The sequence below is a fragment of the Mesoplodon densirostris genome, chromosome 8 (genome assembly GCF_025265405.1).
Source record: "Mesoplodon densirostris isolate mMesDen1 chromosome 8, mMesDen1 primary haplotype, whole genome shotgun sequence".
NCBI lineage: Eukaryota > Metazoa > Chordata > Mammalia > Artiodactyla > Ziphiidae > Mesoplodon > Mesoplodon densirostris.
The window spans coordinates 92,016,070-92,041,975 of NC_082668.1; the positions used below are offsets into that span (position 1 = coordinate 92,016,070).

The following is a 25,906-nucleotide window of genomic DNA, read 5'->3' on the forward strand; positions in this document are numbered from 1 at the left end:
CCTACTATTCTTTATCATGCTAGGGTCTTACCCTAGATAAAAATATAGTTGCTCTTAAGATAAACTTGGGGGAGAGGGAGGATGGGGACCTAGAAGGATTATGGTGTTAAAACTTCAAAGGCTTTTGCTATTAAGCACAAATTCTAATTATCATTTAAAGGATACTCTGGAAAAACCCTTCCAAAACCAAATCAGGAGAGACATCCAAGGCAGCAAAAGACATCCCCGTTGGCAGTCCAAAAAGGATTAGAAGCAAACCCAAGAAAAATCTACATGATGACAAATTGCTCCAGTGTCTTCACCTTTAAGCCCCAGTTAAACATTCCTGACTATGAAATGGCCATTTTATAAGACAGAAACATTTCCTGAGCTCTAATAAAACATTTCTTCCTTGCTTTCTCTAAATTAATAAATCTAAGAAGAGGTCTCAAAAGTTTTATCAGGGTAGCATTTCTACAAATATAACCCCAGCAACAGCCCCTGGGGTCCCAGGTCAGACGATGCCCAACATTATCCTCGAACACTTTTCTGCTTTGGTATTCCACAGTACTCAGCTACCTGGAGTGCATCTACATAAATCAGTGGAGAAAAAAACAATTCTAATAACAGTAAGAACTGCATCTTATGCGGTAATTGAAAACTGCAACTGTGTTTTCCAATCTGTTTGCTATGACAGAGTGTCATGATGTGGAATGAAAACCCGTGGATTATAGTCCCGGTGCCCATATGCTTAAGAGGCCCTGTTTGCATCAAACCTAAAGATGACTTGATTTTTTTTTTTTTTTTTTTTTTTGGCGGTATGCGGGCCTCTCACTGCTGTGGCCTCTCCCGTTGCGGAGCGCAGGCTCCGGACGCGCAGGCTCAGCGGCCATGGCTCACGGGCCCAGCAGCTCCGCAGCATGTGGGATCCTCCCGGACCGGGGCACGAACCCGTGTCTCCTGCATCGGCAGGCGGACTCCCAACCACTGCGCCACCAGGGAAGCCCAGATGACTTGATTTTTAACCTGCCTTGTGAGCTGAAAGACACGATGCATTTATTCAAGGAGAGTTCTGTAGAGGTGAAGCAGGTGATCCACGGAGACTCTACCATAACTTTTCCCCAACTGCCATTCATTAAACATCTTCCATCTCATGAACCATGAATCATTTCATTTTTAAGTACTCTTTTTTTCCTTTAAATTTATTTAAAACTTTATTAGATTCAACTGGCACCGTCCTGACAGACAGCCCGCGTTCATTTTAAAACTTCCCAGCGGAGAAGCATAAAACATTTAAAATCTATATTTGATCTGACAACAGCAACACAGTGTTTGAATTGGAAACAGATTAGACGTAATTGAAGATAAAGAGGATGCCAGCACCGCTCCCATTTTGGTGAAGTGGGCTTTAAATGATCAGATTCATCCAGAATACATTACGGAGAAACATTGAATTGTTATCTTTAGACAGCTTTTTCTAAGAGTTTACAATTTCTCAGTTCAGTGAAGCTTACCACCAGCTTGTTATCAGAAAAAAAAAAACAAAAAATCATTCGGTTCAGAGCACATAACTGATCTCGCCTCAAAAAGTACACATTTCCTTCTGATAACAGACACTTCATTGGACGGCCAAGGGGGTACTTCACGCACAATCTTTTCAGGTCCTTCCACTTCCTAGGTAATTCCTGAGGAGGTTACAAACAGACATTGTTTACCAACAGGGCTCCCTGCCAAGCCTGCCTCCACCTTTAATTAAACATCCCACAGGACACACACCCTCACTCACACCCGCATGGCCACGCACATGCGTGTGCACGTGCGTGTGCGTGCCACGTGTGTGTGCGTGCATGCACGTGCAAGAGTGTGTACACACACACGCACGATCTTGGCTTTGCCAGAGTCCTTCCACCATTCTCATTAGTAACGGAGCTACACTTCTTCCCAGTGTCTTGTCGTCGCAGAAAGACTTCAGAAAGGAGTCAGGGAGGTCAGGAAAGTAAGTAAAGGGAGGTTTTATGTAAGTGATAGTACCCTCCCAAGGTGAGAGCAGGCCGTCTCAGGTGAGTAGCTGCCCAGAGTTTCTTTGGCAAACCGGTTATGTGGGGCGTACAAATGAAGGGGAGGAATATTCACTGGGGAGGGAGGGGTTTGGGGTTCGTATCCCCTGATTTTCATCCCAGCACCACCTTCCCCAGGGGAGAAGGGTTCTTGTCCTCATTTAGCTTTGATCGGAAGTGTCATGGCATAGGTGCCTGATGGGTACTTCTTATCTGCAAGGCTTATTTTATCGCAATGAGCGAATACCCAGCAAAAGGTTACATTCGGACACTGGAGATTCCCACCTTTTCCCATCTTTCTTTGTCTCCAGGACACTTATCACCCCAAAATGTGTGGTTTCCTATCATTGTAGAGGTTCCTGCTTTTCTCTGTCTGCCCATGGACCCCCGCTGTTTACAAGATGTGTGGTTTCCTGCCACCTAGCCCCTGCCCCCCTTTCTTTGCTCGCTACCTGCCTACTGCAACATTCACCCCCAAGGAGCCTGGACCCTTAAAATCTTTTAAGAGACAAAGGGCAGATGGTCCGCCTTCTGTAACTGCTTCAACCTGAGCACGGGTGTCTGTCAGAGATAGAGGTCTCGGGGTTGTTTACAGTGGCGGAGGTGGAGAGTGGGGAGTGGAAAGAAGCAGCAACCTTGTCCAGCAGGTGTTGATGGTCCCCTTCTTCAGGTGGGATGGGTTGAAATCCCTGGCATAGCGTCATTTGAAGTAGGAATTGTTGTGTTCTAGAAGATAGAAGTTCAACTAGGTGGTTAAAAATACAAGGACCAAAGAGAAGGAGGAGAAATAGAGTGCCTATGGGACCTAGAAATGGAAGAAGCCAAGTGTATACTGGGAATCACCCCTTAACGATCTCAGCCCATTCTTGCTTCCCTTGATTGTACCTGATTATACCAGGCTCTCAGACAGCCTGGCCATCCTGAGAACACCGAGTCCAGTTGCTTGGAGAGATATGCCACTGGTCGTGGAATTGGCCCTACTTTTTGGGTGAGAACTCCCAGGGCAATTCCCTGTTTTTCTGAGGTAGAGTAAAGGTCTTGTTAAGATCTGGGATCCCTAGGGCTGGGGCGCTAATTAGGGCAGTCTTAATCTGATCAAATGCTGTTTGTAAATTCCCTGTCCAATCTAGGGGTTCCATGTCCAATCCCTTTGGGGCCTCATACAATGGTTTTGCCATGAGACCAAACCTGGGAATCCAAGTCCTACAAAATCCAACCATTCCTTAGAAGGCTCTGAGCTGTTTCTTTGTTTGTGGTGGTTTTAAGTAGAGGATTGCTTCCTTATTCTGGGTCGCAAGGGCACGCTTCCCTGGGCTTGGAACGTGTCCGAGGTAAGTGACTCTCTGGGAGGAAACTTGGGCTTTCCATGAGGATATTTTCTATCTCTTGGAGCCCAGGAAATTGAGGACCTGTATGGTGTTTTGGTCTGAAGCTTCCTTTGATGGGCTGCAGGTAAGGAGGTCGCCTACATACTGTAATAACAGCCCCGTCTCTAATTTTTGTTCCCTTAGTTCCTTAGCTAGGGCATTGCCAAACAGGTGTGGGCTGTCCTAGAATCCCTGAGGAAGGACAGTCCAGGTATATTGTTGGGTTTCATTTGTGTCTAGGTCAGTCCATTCGAAAGCAAAAAGGTATTGAGAATCAGGGTAAACAGGTGTACAGAAGAAGGCATCTTTAAGATCAAGGACCGTAGGGCTTCCCTGGTGGTGAAGTGGTTGAGAGTCCACCTGCCGATGCGGGGGACACAGGTTCGTGCCCCGGTCTGGGAAGATCCCACATGCTGCGGAGTGGCTGGGCCCGTGAGCCATGGCTGCTGAGCCTGCGTGTCCAGAGCCTGTGCTCCGCAATGGGAGACGCCATAACAGTGAGAAGCCTGCGTACCGCCAAAAAAAAAAAAGATCAAGGACCGTAAACCAGGCTGTGTCCTCTGGGATCTGAGTAAGGATTATGTATGAGTTGGGAACGATTGGGTGAAGGGGAATTACAGCTTCATTTAGGATTCGGAGATCTTGAACCATTCTATAATCCCCATTTGGTCTGAGGACAAGTAGGATTGGAGTATTATAGGCAGATTGGCATGGCACCAAAAGCCCATGTGTGATAAATTTTGTGATTAGGGATTGGAGGGCTTGTCGAGTCACTGGTTTTATGGGGTACTGGTGCCTGGAAGGGATATTATTAGTTTCCTTTAAGGTGATTTTATAGGAGTGACAAACTTTGCCTTCCCTGGGATTCCCTGATCCCAGACCTGTGATCTATAAATTTTTCAATTTCCAGTGGAATATTTTGGGCTGGACTGTCCATGCCTTGTATAATACATAGTCCAGCCAAAAACACTCCTTGGCTTTGGTTTTCAGGGAGAGTAAGAGTCGCCCCCAAGGCTGAGAGAAAATCCCTTCCAAATAACGGGATGGGGCATTCAGGCATGACAAGAAACTTGTGAGTTATAAGGGTCTTTCCCCAGGTGTGAGTTAGTGGGGTGGTGAAATGTTTTAGTTTAAGCCCTCCTTCTACCACAACAATAGAGCAGGTTTCGGGGGCAATGGGCCCAGCGTGAGAAGCCAGAACAGAGTAAGTGGCTGCCGTGTCCACTAGAAATTGGACAAGCTTACCTGCCACGTCCGTAGTCACCCAACAGTTCCTCCTGTGTGATGATGACGGTCTATTTGGGAGCCTTGGGAGGTCTTGGGTCCCATCAGTCAACCACTGCCATGACTGGCATGGGGGAACTTCCTTGCTCCCTTTGGAACTGGGGGCATTCCCTCCTCCAATAGCCCATCTTCTTGCAGAGCGGGCATGGTGTTTTGGGTGTAGGCTGGGACCTGTTTCCTGGGCATTCCTTGCTCCGGTGTTCAGGGCTCCCACAGCTAAAACAGGCTCCCCTTCCTGGACGAGGTCCTCTGGGAGTACTTTCGGGATAACCAGGAGGTGGGTTAGGTCTTGTCATGATGGCTGCCAAAAGCCTGACTTGTTGTCGTTCCTTCCTTAAGTCACGCTGTTCCTTCCTTTCCTCCTCAGCCTGGTCTCTATGGTTGAAGGCACTGAAGGCTGTGTCAACAAGAAGGTTGAGAGGAGTTTGGGGCCCCATGGCAAGCTTTTGAAGCTTTCGACGGATGTCAGGGGCTGATTGGCTAATGAAGTGGGTTGCAAATACGGTGTGTCCCTCGAAAGTTTTTGGGTGTACATTCCTATACTTTCTGAGGGCCTCTACCAATCAGGCCTGAAATGGGGCTAGATGTTCATCTTGGCTTTGGGTGATGTCTTTAACCTTATCATAGTCAACAGGTTTAATTACGCATTGTTTCATCCCTTCAATGAGGCAGAGGATACCAGCTTGGCCTGGCCGACAGTCCCAATGAGGATCCATTAGAGGTACTGCTGTCATGCCCACAGGTACTGATATTGTTGGGCAACATGTAATCCATTAGCATATGTTTGAGCCTGTGCCCAAATACACTGAGGTCTTTTCCTCAATGGTGCAGCAGTGGGAAAGGACAATATTTATGTCCTTCCAAGTAAGGTCAAAGGAGAGAGTTAGTCCCTGGAATTCTTCGGTGAACTGGCTAGGGTCCTCCGAGAATCAGCCTAAGCACGTGCAGCACTGGTTGAGGTTGGACAAAGAAAAAGGGGTGTGGACTCGGGTTAACTCCCGAGTTAGGCCCGCCTACTACTTCCTGAAGGGGGCCAAGAAGCTCTGGCTGCACTTCTGGTATGGAAGGGTAAAGAGGCTTATAGGGCAGGGGAGAGGCTGAAGATGGTGAAAGAGTGTTGGGACATGATCTTCTGTCTGGGGCTCATGTTCCTCCAGAGATGCCACTAGAGAGGGCTTTGTGTAGCGTGAATGGGTCCCAGTTGGCAAGGTTCCCTAACATAGGACTTGCATAGCTCCAGGTTCTCTCTTCGGGCCATAAAAGCCTGAACATAAGGAACTCCTGTCCGTTCCCCCTGCCTTTTGAAAAAGATGTCTAACCGTAGGATAGTATTATAGGTGAGGCTCCCATTTTCTGGCCAGGCCTCATTGTCCTCAAGTTTATATTGGGGCCAGCCTGTGTTACAAAAGAAATGAGCTTTTCTCATTTTAAAGAATCTAGAGAAAACCTGTCCCAGTGACTCAGAACGCACCCAAGGGGTGAATCCTTGGGGATGGAGGAGGTGTTTCCCATCGTTCCTTCAGGGAGAGGATGCTCCTGTACCAGAGAGGAGCATCAGCATTAGGAGGTCCCATGGGGGCTCCCTAAGACAGGACTGGTTCCAGGCATCCCCGCCCACCTAGCCCTGTCAACCCTAGCCAAAATGGAGGCTAGCTACTCCCCCATAAGGCCGTCCTGCTGGCCCCAGTGTTCTTGGGCCTGTAACCAATCATGGCGTCCACAGTACCCAGGATGAGTGAACTTCCTGAAGGCTTCTCTATAGACTCCATAGATTAATCCCTGTGTTCCAGGGCACGTTCCCCTGGAATGGACATCCTCATAGTTCTAGGACCTATTTAAGTCCCAGCTTTCTTCTCTCTAAAACGGTGGTAAGTTTCTGAAAACAGGCACTGGCCATTGAAGGAGATGGTTTTTGGAAAAGCCTCTCTTGTCCCTTCCCTTTTGTGGGTGGTGCCACTCTCCCCGCCACCCCTTCCCACACGTGCTCCATCCAGTGGGCGCCCTAATGGCTTTGAACTGCTCAACCCACGCCCACATTTCTGCAACAATAGGTCTGAAAGTGGGACAGACAATAAGAAAGAGAAAGGGAGAGAGTGAGAGAGAGGTGGTGGGAAGTAAGGCAGGGCATCTCAAGCCCAAAGGAAGTGAGAGGCTAAGTCCAAAAAGGCGACAGACAATAAGAAAGCAAAAGAGAGAAAGAGTAAGGGAGAGAGTGTGAGAGAGAGAGTAATGGCGGGAAGTAAAGCAGTGCCTCTCGGAAGTAAAAGTGCAAGGGAGGCGAGACGCTGAGGCTTACCGAACTCTCCTGGCTGAGTCTCCAAGATGTTCCCAGGGAAAGGTTCTTGACTCATCACAGAAAGAATCAGAAATGAGACAGGGAGGTCAGGAAAGTAAGTAAAGTGAGGATATTTTAAGCAATAGTACACTCCGGAGATGAGAGTGGGCCGTCTCAGGTGAGTAGCTGCCCTGAGTTTCTTTGGCAAACCGGTTATGTGGGGCGTACAAACGAGGGGGAGGAATATTCATTGCGGAGGGAGGGGTTTGAAGGTTGTATTCCCTGATTTTCATCCCAGCACCACCTTCCCGAGGGGAGAAGGATTCTTGTCCTTATTTAGCTTTGATCGGAAGTGTCATGGCATAGGTGCCTGATGGGTACTTCTTATCTGCAAGGCTATTGTAATGAGAGCATAATGAGCAAAAGGTTACATTCGGACACTGGAGAGTCCCGCCTTTTCCCACCTTTCTTTGTGTGCCTCCAGGACACTTATCACCCCAAAATGTGTGGTTTTCTATCAGTCTGGAGGTTCCTGCTTTTCTTTGTCTGCCCATGGACCCATGCTGTTTACAAGATGTGTGGTTTCCTGCCATCTGGCCCCTACCTCCCTTTCTCTGTTCATATCTAACTACCTACCTGCTGTAACACACTCATTATACAAAGAAAATTTGCTACATTTAACTAATGAAAGTTAAATAAGTTAAGTCTGGGTACAATAGCTTGCTATGTTTGCAGGGGGCAGTTTATTTTCACAAACAAAATCAGACTTTGGAACATAAGTCAGACTAACAAAACCAGAAAAATAATTCCAGTAAGATGAGAATAACAGTGTGAATCTGTCTAGGTTACTTTCTTCTCATTCAATACATTTTTACTAATTTTCAATGTAAGACATATAAATACTCCTATAAAGCATCAAATCTCAAGTTTTTTAAAGACGAAAAGAAGGAAAGAGGAAAGGAGAAGAAATGCTGAATTGTTTTGGAAAAATTGAAGGTCCAGCTAGATTGTGAAAAGCTCAGAACCCTTTCAGTTAAACCAAATCTTGAACTTTAATTTTCAATCCAAAAATTTCCAGTGTAAGAAAGCAATGATTTTTGAAAACAATCTTGAAACTTGAAAAACTTTGAAGTACTTTGTGATTTCCAAGTAATTTAAATTAGATCATCAAGATTTAAATCAGGGAGAATCTTCAAGATGTAAGGGTTAGTCTGTGTGTGTGCAGGAGGTATAGGTATGTGTGTGTGAGAGGGTGTGTGTTTGTGTGTGTCCACGTGTGCATGCTATTAAGAAAGCTGGCTAGGCTGAAAGTCAGAAAGTACTTTTTAACTGCATAATTCCTAGAAGGCAGCCTTCTAAGATAGGAAAGAACAGAGATTTGGGAGTCGGACAGACCCGTATTTAAATAATAATGCTTGGTGACTGACCACAGGCAAATTACTGGACCTGATTCTTCCTCAAGTGAGGAAAATACCTCCTTCCAGGCTGCCAAGGTTTAAATGAGGCCACATCTGTTAAAAAGCTTCATACTGTGCAAGCTCTAATTTAGAACCTAAAACCTTATGTCCTGCTCACAGAATGTTAAAAATTGGGGCTGTGTTCCTCAAATGCATTTTGAATAATAAAAATACCCAAGTGATGATGCAACAAAAAACGCATTTTACCATAGACGTTTATCCAACACAAATGATTTTAAAAACGTGTATTTAAAATGTAAATACAGAGCTATCAGAGCTCTTCCTTTTCAGAGAGTTTGCCCAATGAGCTGAACCAGGGTAACTTTCTACAATACAGTGTGTTTGGAAAGTAGACACCTTCCATCCCAGGTAAATCTTGTGACTGTTAAAGGATACTTTGATGGCTCTGACGATTCTGGAATTGTATTTAAATTAGGGTCATGTGTCTGAAATTTTTTCTTAACCTAGCCTATATGCCTGACTGATTATAAATGTCTTTGGTAAATGGTGGTAAATACTGGGAGAACAATGTCCTTGGCAAATTCATATTCTTCGAAGATTTCTCACTCTTTTATTTCAAAAAGTTCTCACTGCTATACCATTGAGTCTAATCATTTCCCTTCTCCAGAATGCTGAAGTTCTACCAAGTTGTTTTCCTTGAAGAACCAAAATATCCTTTGTTCTCCCTGACAGCATATTCCTTTGATGTCTCTGGGGGTCTGTTCCTCAGCATGGAAAATAATAATAATAATAATAATAATAATGCTCTTGCCAAATCTGATACTTAGTTTTAGACACAGAAATTTGCTGCATCCAATCATGCATCCATGCAAGCAAGTCTCTCCACCTCAGAAGCCATTCCATCACATTTTCTTATCACTGCAGATTGCATCCACCTAAGCACTCTTAGCTTCCTTCAACCATTTTCCCTGCCCTTTAAAATTGAGCTCTCAGACAAATGCAGCAATTTGAAACTGCAGGCTAGCCCACCCATTTTCATAGCTAACTCATGTTGCCTCAAATATCATGCTTTATTTCCATAAGGATGTGTTTTCTTAATGTTTTTATTTTCTTTTTTTGTACCGTATTTCCTCTTCTTAAGTCTGTCAAAGAGTAAAAATCATTTCAAAATTTGAAGCAACTTTGCAAGAAAGAGAGAAATCCTGTGATACAGATTCACTCTGAGGGCAGTCGCAGAATCATTTCCAACTGGGATACACCCTCTGAGTTTTTATTAGAGTCAAAGTAGCCCTGATTATGACATGAGAATGGATCACAGTCACAAATCAGGTGGCCATAATCTGAGTGCAGCTGGGAGCTTTAATTTCTTTTAAGGTAGTATTTTACTATTTTGTGGGTGACAAGCAAATTTTGCATTCAAGAGAAGAAAATGGAATTTGTTTTTTAGAGAAGACCCTCCATTTAGTTGGGTCTGATGAGCCCTTTTAGTCATGTAAATATAATGTGAAAGCTTACCCAGTGTTCTCAGGAAGACCCTGAGGTAGAGAAGTGACCCAAAGGCCAGGGCTTCAGCATGAGAGGTTGAGTATCCTGTTTATAATGTCAATTGGGCTTCTTAGCAGCACTGTTCTCTGTGGAGTCTCAGCAGACTATCCCCCATACCCAGATTTAGACCACCTACAGCCTGGGAGATCTTGTGTCTTTTGGATTCCAGGCATTTTCTTGTGGGAGGCTGGGACCTGAGGCTGAACTCTCAGGGATTTGCAGATCATAACTCCTCCTCTCCTGACTCTGGTGACACAGTGAAGACCCTGGATTATAGCCTTGGTACTAGCCCAGCCTGGATGGGAAGTGTCCCCAAAAGGTATTACCCACAGCTGAATGAGTCCATCATCATAGGGAAATGCATGGTGAACTCTCATTGGGGCCATGGGAAGTCCTTCTGGAGGAAAGGGATCTGCCCCACTGTCAATCACCCAGAAGCAGGAAATGAGTGGGCATGCACTGGAGGATGGAAGGACAGGTTCTCTCTGGAACTGGGAGCTGATTGGACTCCAGGTCGGAACGCCTGGGAATTCCCATTGTAGAGGTTGAGCTGCCCCCACCACTGGGATGTCTGTGGGGATTAGGAAGGAAGATTTTTAGCTTGTGGGCTTTAAGAGTGGCCCCTGCTGATGCTGTGAACTACTCTGTGTTCACAAGCCTGACCGAGTTACTCAGAGGAGAAGTAAGGAGGGCAATGGTCCCTCCCCAAGGCTAGAATAGGCATGCGCTGGAGGTGGGCTGGGAAAAGGCAGGTGAGCTCATCAAAGTGGCTATCTCTTAGGAATCATCAGTAGTATGGGCAGATTCTGGCATCAAGACAAGAAGCCTGAACAGAAAGAAAAACTAGAGGGACTTGTTCTCAGGAACACTTCCGCCTGGTTATCAGGAGCCCAGATTCCTGGGCAGTTCACAGTGATAACTGAGAAGATACTTTGAGGGGCCTTCATTTCTGGAAAGAAGGCCAATGGGAGCTCATGTTGTAATAATCTGGGTAGAAAAGGATGGGTTATTTCATTTTGCCACAAAATGGTCAAGCAGTAGACAGATGGGCTGAGTTTTAGCAATTACTATGGGGTCTATTTGTGACATGAAAGGTACTAAAATCAGATAACCTGTAAAAGACAGACAAGCAATACTTATTCCTTTTTCCTTTTCTCCAAATTCAGATAGATCTCCTTTCCTGAGATTTAAGAGTAGAACCAAAAGGTCTCTACCCAAAGGACTATTATAGTATGTCCAGACCAAGAATTAATAATGGCCTAGTGCATGTAGTAGAAAATTTATGACATACCTTTATTGGCACTTCTAACCCTGGAAGTACAGTGCTCTTACCCTGAGTGTAGCCACTCACAAATGAAGGCGTGCTGTGGGTCATAGTACACTGTCCTTTCACAGATCCTGTTTTTCACAGTAGAAAGCCAGATTCACCAAATATTTTTTGTACCAATACCTTTCATCAGTGAAGAAGAGCTAAGTGTAATACTTAGCTTTGAGAATGGAAGTATAAATAGAATGTTCAGCCACAAAAGATATACACCTTCCCAAAGACAGGGATATAAGGGACATCAACTTCTAATACCCCTCCCTTCTCCATGACTCAGTGAGTCTATTGCTGATTCTACAGCATCTCTGCTTAATTCTGATTTTTCACAGCTAATACAAAGTCAGGTGTGAGTTAATAGCAGCCAGAAACAGGATTTGCTAGAAATGAGGCCTCAGATCCAGAAGCACAATTCTATCTAGCTCCCCTTACATTCTCTCAGTTTCAGTAAAATTTTGTATGATTCTCAAGCTCTATAGTACTTACCCCTACATAACAGTTAGATTCATTTAAAGTGAGATATGGTTTTCAACTTGAGTCATCTTTAGGCCATTTGTGGATGAGCTTTGCATAATTCAGGGGGGAAAATGTTCAACATATTGAACGAGTTTGATAAAAAGACACATAGCTTGATTCAATTTTTTTTTTTTTTTTTACGGTAGGCGGGCCTCTCACTGTTGTGGCCTCTCCCGTTGTGGAGCACAGGCTCTGGACGCGCAGGCTCAGCAGCCATGGCTCACAGGCCGAGCTGCTCCACGACATGAGGGATCTTCCCGGACCGGGGCACGAACCCGTGTCCCCTGCATCGGCAGGCGGACTCTCAACCACTGTGCCACCAGGGAAGCCCTTGATTCAATTTTTATTTATTGGTTTTACAGCTTTATTGAGGTATAATTGACATACAATAAACTGCACCTATTTAAAATGTGCAATTTAATAAATTTTAATTGATGTATATACCCATGAAACCATCACCACAATCAAGATAATAAACATGTCTATCACCCTCCCAGATTGCCTCATGCCCCTTTGTTTGACTCAATTTTTAACCAAGGAGAATATACTCACAAGGTCTTTCCTATACTCCCTGCCTCAGAAAGTCAAATTGCCAAGAAATCGATTTCTGAGCCTTATTTGGCTTTTATTTGGACAAGTTGAATAAATACACGCAATTTGTTGACAATGCATTCATGAGAGTACAAGAAATCTGTCTTTAAATTGCATCTTCACAGAAGACATTTCCATAGTAAACTCTATTGGTCCCAGGAAGTATTAGACTACTTGAAAGATGGAAATTGAAAAGTAAGCAATCATACTTTGAAAGGTCCCTGGTTTTCATCTCTTACAGGTCTGCGAATTTCTCAGAAGCTAAACTGGAGAAAACACCAGATTTCTGACATGGGCATTACAGCTTCCACCCTGCCTCAGACTCAGTGATGGAGGTGAAACCCCAACCTTGAGTTTTATGTTGGGGGAACCACATTTCCAACTGGCTTCTAGTTAAATGTTATTTAAGAATTGTTTGATCAAAAATATTACTGTTCCTACTCTATGACATAAATCACAGCAAGATCCTTTTTGACCCACCTCCTAGAGAAATGGAAATAAAGACAAAAATAAACACATGGGACCTAATGAAACTTCAAAGCTTTTGCACAGCAAAGGAAACCATAAACAAGACGAAAAGACAACCCTCAGAATGGGAGAAAATATTTGCAAATGAAGCAACTGACAAAGGATTAATCTCCAAAATTTATAAGCAGCTCATGCAGCTCAATAGCAAAAAAACAAACAACCCAATCCAAAAATGGGCAGAAGACCTAAATAGACATTTCTCCACAGAAGATATACAGACAGCCAACAAACACATGAAAGGATGCTCAACATCTTTACTCATTAGAGAAATGCAAATCAAAACTACAATGAGGTATCATCTCACACCAGTCAGAATGGCCATCATCAAAAAATCTAGAAACAATAAATGCTGGAGAGGGTGTGGAAAAAAGGGAACCCCCTTGCACTGCTGGTGGGAATGTGAATTGGTACAGCCACTATGGAGAACGGTATGGAGGTTCCTTAAAAAACTACAAATAGAACTACCATTTGACCCAGCAATCCCACTACTGGGCATATACCCTGAGAAAACCATAATTCAAAAAGAGACATGTACCAAAATGTTCATAGCAGCCCTATTTACAATAGCCCGGAGATGGAAACAACCTAAGTGTCCATCATCGGATGAATGGATAAAGAAGATGTGGCACATATATACAATGGAATATTACTCAGCCATAAAAAGAAATGAAATTGAGCTATTTGTAATGAGGTGGATGGACCTAGAGTCTGTCATACAGAGTGAAGTAAGTCAGAAAGAGAAAGACAAATACTGTATGCTGACACATATATATGGAATTTAAGAAAAATATGTCATCAAGAACATAGGGTAAGACAGGAATAAAGACACAGACCCACTAGAGCATGGACTTGAGGATATGGGGAGGGGGAAGGGTAAGCTGTGACAAAGTGAAAGAGCGGCATGGACGTATATACACTACCAAACGTAAGGTAGATAGCTAGTGGGAAGCAGCCGCATAGCACAGGGAGATCAGCTCGGTTCTTTGTGACCGCCTGGAGGGGTGGGATAGGGAGGGTGGGAGGGAGACGCAAAAGGGAGGGGATATGGGAACATATGTATATGTATAACTGATTAAATTTGTAAAATTAAAAAAATTAATAAAAAAAATAAAAATAAAAAAAAAAGACACATGCACCCCTATGTTCACTGCAGCATTATTTACAATAGCCAGGTCATGGAAGCAACCCAAATATCCATCAACAGATGAATGGATAAAAAAGATGTGGTAGATATATACAATGGAATATTACTCAGCCATAAAAAGGAATGAAATTGGGTCATTTGTTGAGATGTGGATGGATACAGAGGCTGTCATACAGAATGAAGTAAGTCAGAAAGAGAAAAACAAATATCGTATATTAACGCATATATGTGGAACCTAGAAAAATGGTACAGATGAACCAGTTTGCAGGGCAAAAATTGAGAGACAGATGTAGAGAACAAACCTATGGACACCAAGGGGAGAAAGCTGCAGGGGTGGTGGTGGTGGTGCTGTGATGCATTGGGCAATTGGGTTTGACATGTATACACTGATGTGTATAAAATTGATGACAAATAAGAACAAAAAAATGTTTTTGTTCTACTGTAGAATAAACTAAAAGTAATATAAGTGGAAAAAAAAAAAAAAAATATTACTGTTCCAGATAAAATAATGTCAAGAGCAATGTTGATAATATGATAAAATGATTTTTTCCTTCTATGGACTCTGCTTCAGTTGGAGTCCAATTTTCCTGGCTCTGCTGCTACTAACTATGAGCGCCCCTACGTAAGACATTTAACATCTCCAAGACTCAGCTTCCTTGTCTATAAAATGGGATTCATGATAAGACAGGGTTTCCTTGAGGATGAGATAATATAATAGATAATTAATGTTAGCTATTATTGTATAGGTATTGCTTTTGCTAATTGTGCTATAGGCTAGAAATGAAAGATAAAAGCCTCAAATTTCAGGGTTGCTGACATTCTGGAGCAAGTATTTACTACCCATCAATCTTTAGTGGAGCCGGCTATCTTCTGGTGGTACCTGGACACCTGTCTATGGCCAAGAGGTAACCTGCTCGCTGGATCATTTTGGTTTAGGGAGAGAAGGAAGGGACACTCACTGCCAGGGATGAAAGTTCTTCCCAAAACTCAGCTTCCTGAGGATGGAAGTAGCCCCACCTTTCCCTGGAAGACCTCGATATTACAGTACAGTACTCACGTTCTCTTGCAAGGCTCCAAGGAAGCAGTTCTCTAAGTTTGATGTGGTCCCATGGGGGTCCAGCCTGTCCTTTGTAAACAGCCCTGAAAAAAATAGAAAGAGTTCCAGTTGGAACAGCTGTCTTGAAATGTTGTTTCACATTGTAAATTATAATCATTAAAAAGTGTCCATCTTAGTTCTGGAGCTTATCCTAAGGAAATCCTCCAAAATGAGAAACAAAACAAAACAAAACAAAAAAACATACATAGACTATACCTCAAAAAAAAAGGAAAGTATACCCAACACAGAGGCTAACAGTGAAAAATTCAAAAACATAATGCAATATCTAAAATTCTGGCACATCCATGGGCTAGGATATAATGCAGGAATTAAAAATTATGTAGAAATGGAAAACGTTTCTGCTGTAATATTAAGTTAAAAACATTTGATTTATTACACATAAAATCTAACTTCATAAAAGTATATACAATATGAGCAAATGAAAGCAGTTTTATGTTAATAGAGTAGGTGATTTTTTCTCTTATTTTCCAGACTTTCTATAATGTTTTCTTATTGCATTTTTTTTTAACTGTATAAAAGGGTAGCTTCCAAGATAGCTTCAAAAGAAATTGTGAAGTCCAGGATCTTTTCTACAGTAAAGAAAGTTGTGTGCAAGTACTTACACGATGTGTGAGTGTTATTGTTTTGTGGACTTTTTCTTCATCATGGGTGGGTAGGGGGGCTGTCATGCCAGAGTTTGCCTGGTAACCAAAAAGAATCCCTCAGGGGAAGCATCTCAGTTGTAAGAGATTTGTAACTGTAAATATGGCAGTTAAAATGTAACCAGAAAAAGGGGAGCCTGGCAGATCTGGCTCCAGGCAAAAACGGAGGTAGTTTTGTATGGTGTAGAGAAAAAATGGCTGTGGGGTATTACAGATCTGTGTTCAACTCTGTGACCTTGGAACAACCAATTCTAGTGCAATTCAAGTTACTTATCTGTACCTCAACTTCTTCATCTGTGAGATGTTAGTAATTATGATTATCCTCCCACAGAAAGCTCTAGTGAGAACTTCAGTTTGGTTTACTGTACTAGTTTCTGGGGATAAAATAATGAATAAGATGCCAGCCTTGCTCTCAAGGAACAGACATGGGAAGAGCATTCTAAGCAGAGGGTGAGGCATAAGTAAAGAAGAGAAGAGTGATATCCCCGTGTTGTGGACAATTACTAGCACATCAGTATCATACGGTACCGCAGAGCTAGAAAACTATAGAGGTAAGGAGGAAACAGACTGATATGTCCCATACCATTAAACTTTACCCTGAATGTAACAGAGAACCACTAAAGGATTTTGTGCAGGAGAGTTGGAACCTTTTTTTTTTCATTGATGTAAACAGTCCTATGAAGGATAAGGTTCAAGGCAGAGAAATCAAGTGAGAGGCCGTTGCGTGGTCCAGTGAGAGATGACGACCAAATGGGTCCCATCTCCTCCCTACTCATTCCCACCACAGACCCAACAGCCGCCCCAGATTGGTTAGTGGTTAGTAGCAGCCTTGACTACTCACTCTCACATCTCACATCCTTTCAATCAGCAAATGCTCTAGTTGGTCCCACCTCTAGCTTATAGCCAGAATCCAGTGATTTCTTGCCATTTCCACTGTCCAGCACTCTGGTTGATATACGCCAATATCATCTCTTGCCTGGAATACTGCAGTAGCACCCTAACCATTCTCCCTGCTTCTGTTTCTCCCTCTTCAGGCTTCCGTCAATACAGCAGCCAGAGGGATCCTTTTAAAACATGGCAATCATGTCATTCCTCTCCCCAAAACTCCCCAGTGCCTCTTTATCTCTCCCTTCCTTCCTTTTCGTCTTCTCACCTTCTACTTCTAGGTGATTAGTAGATAAATATATGTTAAAGGAATGATTAAATGGTGAAAGTTGTGATCTAAGTGGTAGAAAAGGGAAACCGTGGAAAAAAGACATTTTTGAACATGACGTTGGAGGTGAAATTGACCAGATTCAATAACTGGCGAAATGTTTAGAATGAGGAGTTAGGACAGCTCACAGGTGTCTCACCTGGGCACCTGGATGGGTTGGTGGTGCCATAACTTGAGCAAGGGAGAGAGGCGGTGAAGCAGGCATGAGGCATGGAACATCCTGAGTGAGAGGGCCCTGGTGGGGGCACAAGTGCATGCATCCGGTGGACAGCTGGGGACAGAGGTCACAAATGTCCCTTCTGCCCAACCAGATTTACCATTGTCTGGGTTCCACATGATAATGGAGAGGGGCAAAATCCAGATCAGAAAGTCTCAAACTTCAGGGTACATAAGAATACCCCCAGGGATGCTTACTCAAAGTCCAAATTTCCTGCCCTGTTGATTCTGATTCAGTAAGAGCTGCAGGGAGCCCAGGAATCTGCATTCTATCTAGGGCCCAGGGGATTCTGATGCAGGTGACCTGCAGGCCATACTTTAAGAAACAACGACCTTGATCTTCTCTCTCACTTTGGTCCCCTGCATTGCTCCCAGCTGACTGAAAAATATATTTACATTCCTATCATTTTTAAAAACCTGGATGTTGTCAGATGGAAACACCAATACCTGAGTAACACATAAACTGCATTACTTGCATGTATTTGATAAGGAATTTTATGATAACATTATATGTCATAATTATATTATAGAATGCAATAGCAGATTCCAGTGAGTTACACATAATTATATTAAAAGCAGTATTTAGGGCTACTATATTGTTTGTTGAATTGTTGTAATTTCATTAAGTATAGGAACCTATAATGGATTAAATTCAGAAAGAGTGAAGTTTTACAGTGGTACAGAGAGATTGAAATTTGCAGTGAAGATAACTGCACTCCATTTACCTTCCATGTTGCTCTGGCAATGTTTTCTTCCATTCAACTTTCCACCGTGGAATTCCTTGAAACAATCCTCACAGCTTCTTCTTGAATGGGCCACCTTATTTTTCATTTTTATACTGACCTTTTTAATCCCTTTCTTTTTCATGCTTTCCTCAGTGTTTCCCATTAGCTTTTTTCAAATCCCTGATACTCATGGGCCCATGTTTTTCATCTCTTTTTCTCTGCACCCTAAGTCTTCACCATAGTCCCATTTCTTGGTGATCCAATCTCATTAATATTTCTCATCTCATGTGAAACAATAATTGGGAACAGCCAACTTTAGGGTTCTATAATTCCACAGCTTGTGCATCTGTGAATCTGAGGCAAACTTAGCCAATAAAAAAAAAAAAAAAAAAAAAAAAAGAAGTAAAAGAAAAAAAAACAAAAACCCAGCTCCTACAATTTCCAGATTCAAGAACTGAGTTTGAATTCCTAAATAATCTATGATATTCTGGCAACTTGGCCTACCATTCTTCACTGACTGAACTTCTACCTTCCTCAGGGCATTTTTCTTCAGGATAAATATTTAATTCAATGTAATATACACGGAACAGTTATTTGAAACAAATGAAGTGAGTAAAATGTGATGATAGAGGGGCCAACAATGGGAAGTGAATATTTTGCTGTCAATTAATAACAATTAATTAATTTAAATTAAATAAATTAATTTTAAATTACAATTAGATTTTAGAAGCTACTATGTAAATACCACAGTTCCCTCTGCAGCTCTCAGCAAGCTTCCTTCTCAAACCCCCTTCAAATAATCTAGGCCACAATTCAGATGCAGGTCTCACAAACACATTTTTAAATCATATATTCTAATTGATTTTAACATAAGGAGTGATTTGTGATATACTTATACACAGGGTGAGGAACTGCCTAATTTATACATGACTGCAAGACAGCAGAAACAGGTAAAATAGGAAGCAAACAGATCCTTTTAGTATTTTAGACACAAAACAGATTACTCAGCTGAATTCAACATTTCTTTTTTTATTCATAACTTACCTGTGTAGAAAAGACATTAGTCTAATGAAGCTTTCCAGGGTAGGGCTGAAACCACCCGATGGAAAGCTCAGCTCCTTTAGCCTTTTCATTTCACAAGGGGCAGCAATCCCTTCTCCAAAGGTATCTGCTAATTCTAATACAGATTTTCAACAATTTCAGATATACAGAAGGATGCGGTTATCCACTGTTTGGGACAAACTAGTTCTCACAGAGTAAACTGTCTTTGTGATGTCGATGGTGTTCCTTGAACAGGCCCAGTCCTGAGGCATCATTTCCTCCCTGACCTGAGAATCTCTGTAACCTACTGCTCCTCTGATTACACCCATTTAAGCATCAACCCTGATAGATCTTTCCTTCTGTATGGGTGAGAGCTGAGAGATCTTTGGCTTTATTACTTAGGTTGACCTCTTCCAAAAGAATATAAGCATATAATGGGACAGCAATATAAGATAAAAAGTAATACAGCTATTATCAGAAATGGGTGCCTGCCAAATTCTTTTCATTTCATGTCATTAAAGCAAAAAGTGGAGTTTTTAAAATGAAAAGTTCCCTGATTGCTATGAATTTATCTCATTGGTTTTGCTTAAGTAATCAATCTAATTTTTTCATATGGTGAAACGAGTATAATCCTCAAGAAGCAAAAATAAAAGTGGGGATTCTTTAATTCTTTTAGTCAGATATCCTCATCTTACTCTGTAAAGGACAAAAGTTATCCCTATTTAAAGCTCTTTTGTCTGTTTATAGACCACCACCTTTATGCATTTTACTTCCTACCTTTATATGTCCTCTCCCAAAAAAGCCATGTATTTGAAAGAGCGTATACTGATTGCATAATTATTACATTGAAACCCCTACAATAGCCCTCTGTGAGGAAATACACTCAGATTAACTCGCTCATGTAAGATCACAGAGCTCAAAAGTGTCCAAGCAAGGATTAGAACAGCTGTTTTCTCCTTCCAAACTCATACATCTTAGCACTGCATCACCACTATCCATCTTCAAAAATATTCTGGAAATACATGGAACATACTTAGGAAATTGAGTTTCCTTTGATTTGGGGCCCAGTTGGTGAAGAGTGTTATCTACTACCTCTTGGAGGTAGTCCTTCATTCTTGAGTCCATATCACCTGAGCGAATGTGAATCTCTTCTGGAAGCTTTAATTCAGCAGTTAAAATAGTAGAGATTTCAAGGGCTGCCCATAGCCCCCAATCAGTACTGAATGGGCTGAACCTACCCCTCCCTTCCTCTGCTCAACTTTTTTCCTAGTTCATGAATAAATTGGCCTAACTCAGTTATACTAATATGTAATGTGAGAAAATGCCAACAGTTAATTAGGGATGAACCTGTGAAAACTTGGGGGAAGCTACATGTTTCAATTATATTAATGAACACGCAAATGCAATCAAATCAAATGGATAAGCATTGTGTCAAGTTTTTACAAGAAGAGAATTGCATTTCACATGCATGAAAGCAACTCTCTTATAACTTACAGAATACGAGACTAAAAATAAGCACACAGGAGAACCATTAAAATACTTATTATTTGAGTTAAATTAGAATTCTGTGAGGATGATTTCATCAAATGATTTGTGTTATTTTAATTTCCTTTCACAATCAACCAGATTCAAATGACTATATCTGTAGGTTACATGGTTAAGCAGATGCTCCTTAAACATCAAACCCGTTTTTTATAACATTCGTCACTGATTTTTAAAAGGTTTAATATTAACCTAAAGCTAACCACTAAATACCCTCTGATTTTTAAAGTTGTCAACTCTTTCACATAATATTTCATAGATGTTGATCTTAAAGAAAAAAGAGAATATCTCTCAGAGGCAAGAGCTTTATATCTCAAAATATTTTATGATTTAACAGGTGTCCTTGGAATTGAAAAAGATGATGCTAGACTCAGCTAAAATTCAATACCTGTTCTTTAAAGTGTGCTAACAGCAGTGTGGAGTTCTGACACTCATAGTGTGCATGAAATTCTAGTTCTTCAGCACCAAGAAATCACCCAGGGAGAAGGAACTGCTTCACGAATTCAATTTTATCACCCATCCATAAGCAGCTGTATTTCTTCAAGTAGCTTTGATATTTGTGAGCATTAATAGTGACTGATTGCTCCCTGCTTGGGATTTCTCGGTGCATTTCCTTTAGCACATCTGAGAGCCATGTGCTTCCCTAATGGGAAAATAAAATTTAAAAAAAAGTAAGTGGGGCCAGTGATTTCATTTAAAACTAGGAAGAATTAGAAATGGACCAGAAGACAGACTCGCTACCATCCAAAGCCCAACTAGTACGCCACCAAGTAAGTGCAAGAGTTTATGTTACACAAGAGTTCTCAAAATGTTGTACGTTGGACTTCCCTGGTGCTGCAGTAGTTAAGAATCCGCCTGCCAGTGCAGGGTACACAGGTTAGATCGCTGGTTCTGGAGGAGCCCACGTGCCGTGGAGCAGCTAAGCCTGTGCACCGCAACTACTGAGCCTGTGCTCTAGAGCCCACGAGCCACAACTACTGAGCCTGCATGCCACAACTACTGAAGCCTGCACGCCCTAGAGCCCATGCTCTGCAACAAAAGAAGTCACCGCAATAAGAAGCCCGCGCACCACAATGAAGAGTAGCTCCCACTGGCCGCAACTAGAGAAAGCCCGTGCGCACCAACGAAGACCCAACGCAGCCAAAAATAAATAAATAAATTTATTTTTTAAAAAAAGCTGTACGTTAACTGAATTTTTGTAAAGAGAATCACACTCTCAATATAATAGAGAATCTTGTTATTTAAGGGAATATATCGTAAATCATTCGGTAGAGAATTCTTTTGGAAAGGGAAAAATTACCCCTGTAATGTATCTTTCACGTGGAAATAGAATAACATGGATATACCAGAACCTATGTTAAATTTCTTAAGACCAGAAAAATATGCAACTAAGTCTCTGTATAAATGGGAAGTGATTTTTTTTCACCGTAAGCATTCATAAACCACCAGAATTAGACACCAACGGAATGGTAGATAAAAAAAGAAAGGCTTCCCTCTGACAGAATCATCTCCTTATTACCTCAGGAGATCAAGGTAGGCAAGAGGGTCCCAGTTGCCACTATTTCCAAAGCCCCTCTGATGTCTTACTGTAAGCAACCCACACCCTCCTTCCCGGCCCTCAAGCCAGGAGACTGGTATGAGGAAAATGAAGCCAAATGAGAGGTGATTGTCTACTGTTGACCATGGGAGTCTTTGCCTTACAGTCCCTACTCTCTATTGGCTAAATACATACTAAACCAACCAATGTTTATGGTCAAGTTTGTATAGTCTTGGTTTCCATTTTCATGCTTGATTCAACATTATGTCATCCTTACAAAGCAAGTTGGGAGAAAAAGGTGATGAGAGACTCAAGTATGTTTGGGGGAATAAGCCAGTTACCCTAGAGATCGAATCTTTTGGATTGCTCTTTTTATTTCAAAATATCAATCCTTTATCACAACTTTCACACTATATTTGCAAGACACTGTGCCAACCATGGTCACATGTCCTTATGATAAAAAGATGCATAAAGAGGTAAAAGATGTATAAAGCAAATCAAAACTATTCAAATAATACAATAAAATGTTAGAAGATAAAGATAACCTTCAACTAGTGAGGTGTGTGAAGAGAGAAAGAGAATGGAATTCAAGATGGCTCCACAAGAAGGTGACACTGGAAAAATAGGTAGGATTTGGACGTGTGAACATGAAGGAAAGAGACCTGAATGCAAATTATACTCCAGGAGTTTTGTAGAGTACTTTCCCACATATGATTTCATAAAACCCTTACCTTACCTCCATGAAGAAGTTGGAGACTTGTGGCTGATACTTGCTAGAGGTCCCTAATTGCATTTCTTTCCCTTGCAGTTGGGTTGGAATCATGTTACTCAGTCTGGTCAATGGAATGTGGATGGAAGTGAAGGATGCCACTTTCAGGCTTGATCATAAAAAGCCATATAATCCTCCACACTTTCTTACTGCTTATCAGCCAGCTGAATGTAAAGAATCCAGCAGAGAACTCCAAGAAGGTCTCAGAATATGACAGCACCACAAATAAAATGCCCTCAAGGAAACCGGAGTCACTGCTTCTACTAGAATTCCACTCCTCATCACACACACACACACACACATACACATACTCTTGGTCCCTGTGACAGCTGCTTTAGGCTTCATAAGAGCAGGAAATAAACCTTTATTGTGCCAAGCAATCAGGATTTGGGGACTGATTGTTGTAGCAGCTAGCATTAACTGCCCTGATTGATACAGGGAGTTACTACAACCTTCATTTTATACGGGAGAAAAAACGAATCTCACAGAGGGGAGAGCATGCCTAAGAATACAAGAAAAGTAGAAAAGCATGGTACGAAAGCAAAGAAAGTACAAGTTCAGAGCCCTTCATAATCATACCCCCTCTCAGTTCTCCAGCAGCCCCTGTAGGACTTGCCATGTTCCCAACATGCCATGCCTATGCTGTACCACTTCTGCTTTTCTGTTCTTTCCTTCTGGAATTCCCTTCCGAACTGTGTCTTCCAAATATGGACTAATTTTTGTAAAAGTCATCTCATTGATTGAACCTCAATAATACTGTCCTTATTGCAATGTGATGTGGCAGAAATAGTGACAAACTGGAGCCAGAAGAGAAGGGTGTAGACTTGGGGTTCACCTCTTACGAACATGACCCTGAGCAAATGACCCAAACTTTCTGAGTCTCTTTCCTCTTCTCTAAAGTGGATTTAACAACGGTTATTTTACAGGACCATTGTGAAGACAAGGTGAGAGAATAAATGAAAAGGTGTCCCTGGTACACAGAAAATGTAAAATAAAATTTGCTCCATCTATTCTATAGCCCTTTACTATTCTATTCATTTATATCTCCCCATGAAGATGGAAGTCCAGAAGAGCAGAAGCCTCATTTTATTCACCTTTATAGTCTGCATCCAATAAGTAGTAGGTGTTTCAGTTAAAATTAGGTAGAGCTACATTTGACACCGCCCACCCCCACCCCCGAAAAAAAGCTTAAATCCACAAGGTTTTTTTCTCTTAAGTAAAAATCCAGAAATAAGAATCCAGGGCTGCTAAGGCAGTTCCACAAATGAGTCAGGATCCCACACTCCTTCCAGCTCTATTCCCTGCCACCCTAAGGATGAGACCCTTGCGAACCTTGTGTAAGATGGCAGGTGGGCTCCAGGCAGCATATTTATACTCCAAGTAGTACAGAGGAGGAGAAAGACATGGCTCTCCCTTAAGAGACACTTCCTGGAAGTTGCACGACCACTTCTGCTTACCTACCATTGGCCAAAATTTAGTTGTGTGGCCCCACCCAGCTGCATGGGAGGCTGGGAAATGTAGTCTTTAGTTTGTGCCTCCATATACCCAAGTAGTATTCAAAGGTTCTGTTATGGAGGAAAAAGACAGGATTTCTTAATGGAGAGACAACTAGCTGTATCTGCTATATTAAACATATGACTATGCTTTGGGAAGTTGATTCTGGCGGTGATGTGGAACATGGAACCAAGGGGCAAAAGCTAAGAGCAAGGAGAATAGTTGGGATGTTATTACAGTAATACTTACAAAAGTGAACTCTTGCTGAGCATTTACTAGGTGCCAGCCACTGTGGTAAGCTCTTTACTCACACTAGCTCATTTGCTACTTCAGTTTTTCAAAGCAGCATTATAGTTCAGATTTTAGCAAAATATTTATCCTAACTTGAGGTTGTTGGATGGCTTAAAACAGTAATCAGGATATCTCATGATTTTGTGGGTTGAAATATGGGCTGAGCCAGGTGGCCTCGTTTACAGGGCTCTAAATGCTTTATTCACAGTCTGAGCTTAGCTGGGACTGTACCAGAGCACCTACCAGTGGTTTCTCCAGAACAGCAGTGTCAGCAATAGGACTTCTTACATGGCAGCTCAGAGCTCCCAGAGAGAGTACTCCAAGAGACAGAAAGTGGAAGTTGCCACTTTCTTGAGACCTGGGCCCTGACAGTATTCTATTGGCCAAAGTAGTCCCAAAGCCTGACCAGAGTCAGGGGAGAAGGAAAAGACCCCACTTTTCTTTTTCTTTTTTTTTTTGCGGTAGGCGGGCCTCTCACTGTTGTGGCCTCTCCCATTAGCGGAGCACAGGCTCCGGACGCGCAGGCTCAGCGGCCATGGCTCACAGGCCCAGCCACTCCGCGGCGTGTGGGATCTTCCCGGACCGGGGCACAAACCCGTGTCCCCTGCATCGGCAGGCGGACTCTCAACCACTGCGCCACCAGGGAAGCCCAGACCCCACTTTTCAATGAAAGCATATAAAAGTATTTGTAGCCATCTTTAATCTTCCACGGTGCCTTGTACTTAATCAGCATCCAATAATGTTTATTGAGTGGTTCACAGGTTTGGTTCAGTTCTAGACCCTGAAAAAATAATATAACAGGAAGAGATACTGAGTGGAGGATAAGGATTTCAAAAATGAACATGGATTTGGGGCACAGGATCTGATTCTATATTAGGCAAAGAAAAATGCAGTTTATTCCAAAACATGAGGGAAGAAAGTTAACCACCATTCTTCCCCATTTCCTATACTTCACCAACAGTTTGAATTGGTTGATTGCTTTTTGGTATTAGCTGGGAATTTCTCCAAGATTCAAGCCTGATTACTCCCTTCAGTCCTAGAGACAAGGAAACAAAGCCAGACAAGAGTGAGTTATTGCCTAAATGTAAGCTTCCTTGGCAAGTCTTGGATAATGGAGGTAAAAGGCAGTTGCTGGAAAATGCCCCAGGGAGAGCGCTCACGTGTTGAAAGAAAAGCAGTAGCTGACAGGTGTCTTTTCCAAGGTGTTCAGCAACTCCCTCTGCAAATGAGGCAATGCTCAAGTCTTGATGAGGCGTTCTTGCCTGCTAGTGACATTTTTACTGACAGCATGGTTC

The 25,906-nt window shown here is 42.3% G+C and overlaps 1 long non-coding RNA gene across 2 annotated transcripts; it reads right to left on the reverse strand.

Moving 5' to 3' along the window:
• Positions 1–1,301: 1,301 nt before the first annotated feature.
• Positions 1,302–24,208, reverse strand: LOC132495392 (uncharacterized). 2 transcript variants are annotated; one of them, XR_009533237.1, is made up of 4 exons: positions 24,159–24,208; positions 15,083–15,165; positions 2,672–2,762; positions 1,302–1,664 (listed from the first exon to the last, which is right to left on the reverse strand). It is a non-coding gene; the product is annotated as an uncharacterized LOC132495392 (long non-coding RNA). The 2 variants fall into 2 exon arrangements; XR_009533236.1 differs by lacking the exons at positions 15,083–15,165; positions 24,159–24,208 and adding an exon at positions 4,649–5,045.
• Positions 24,209–25,906: the final 1,698 nt, after the last annotated feature.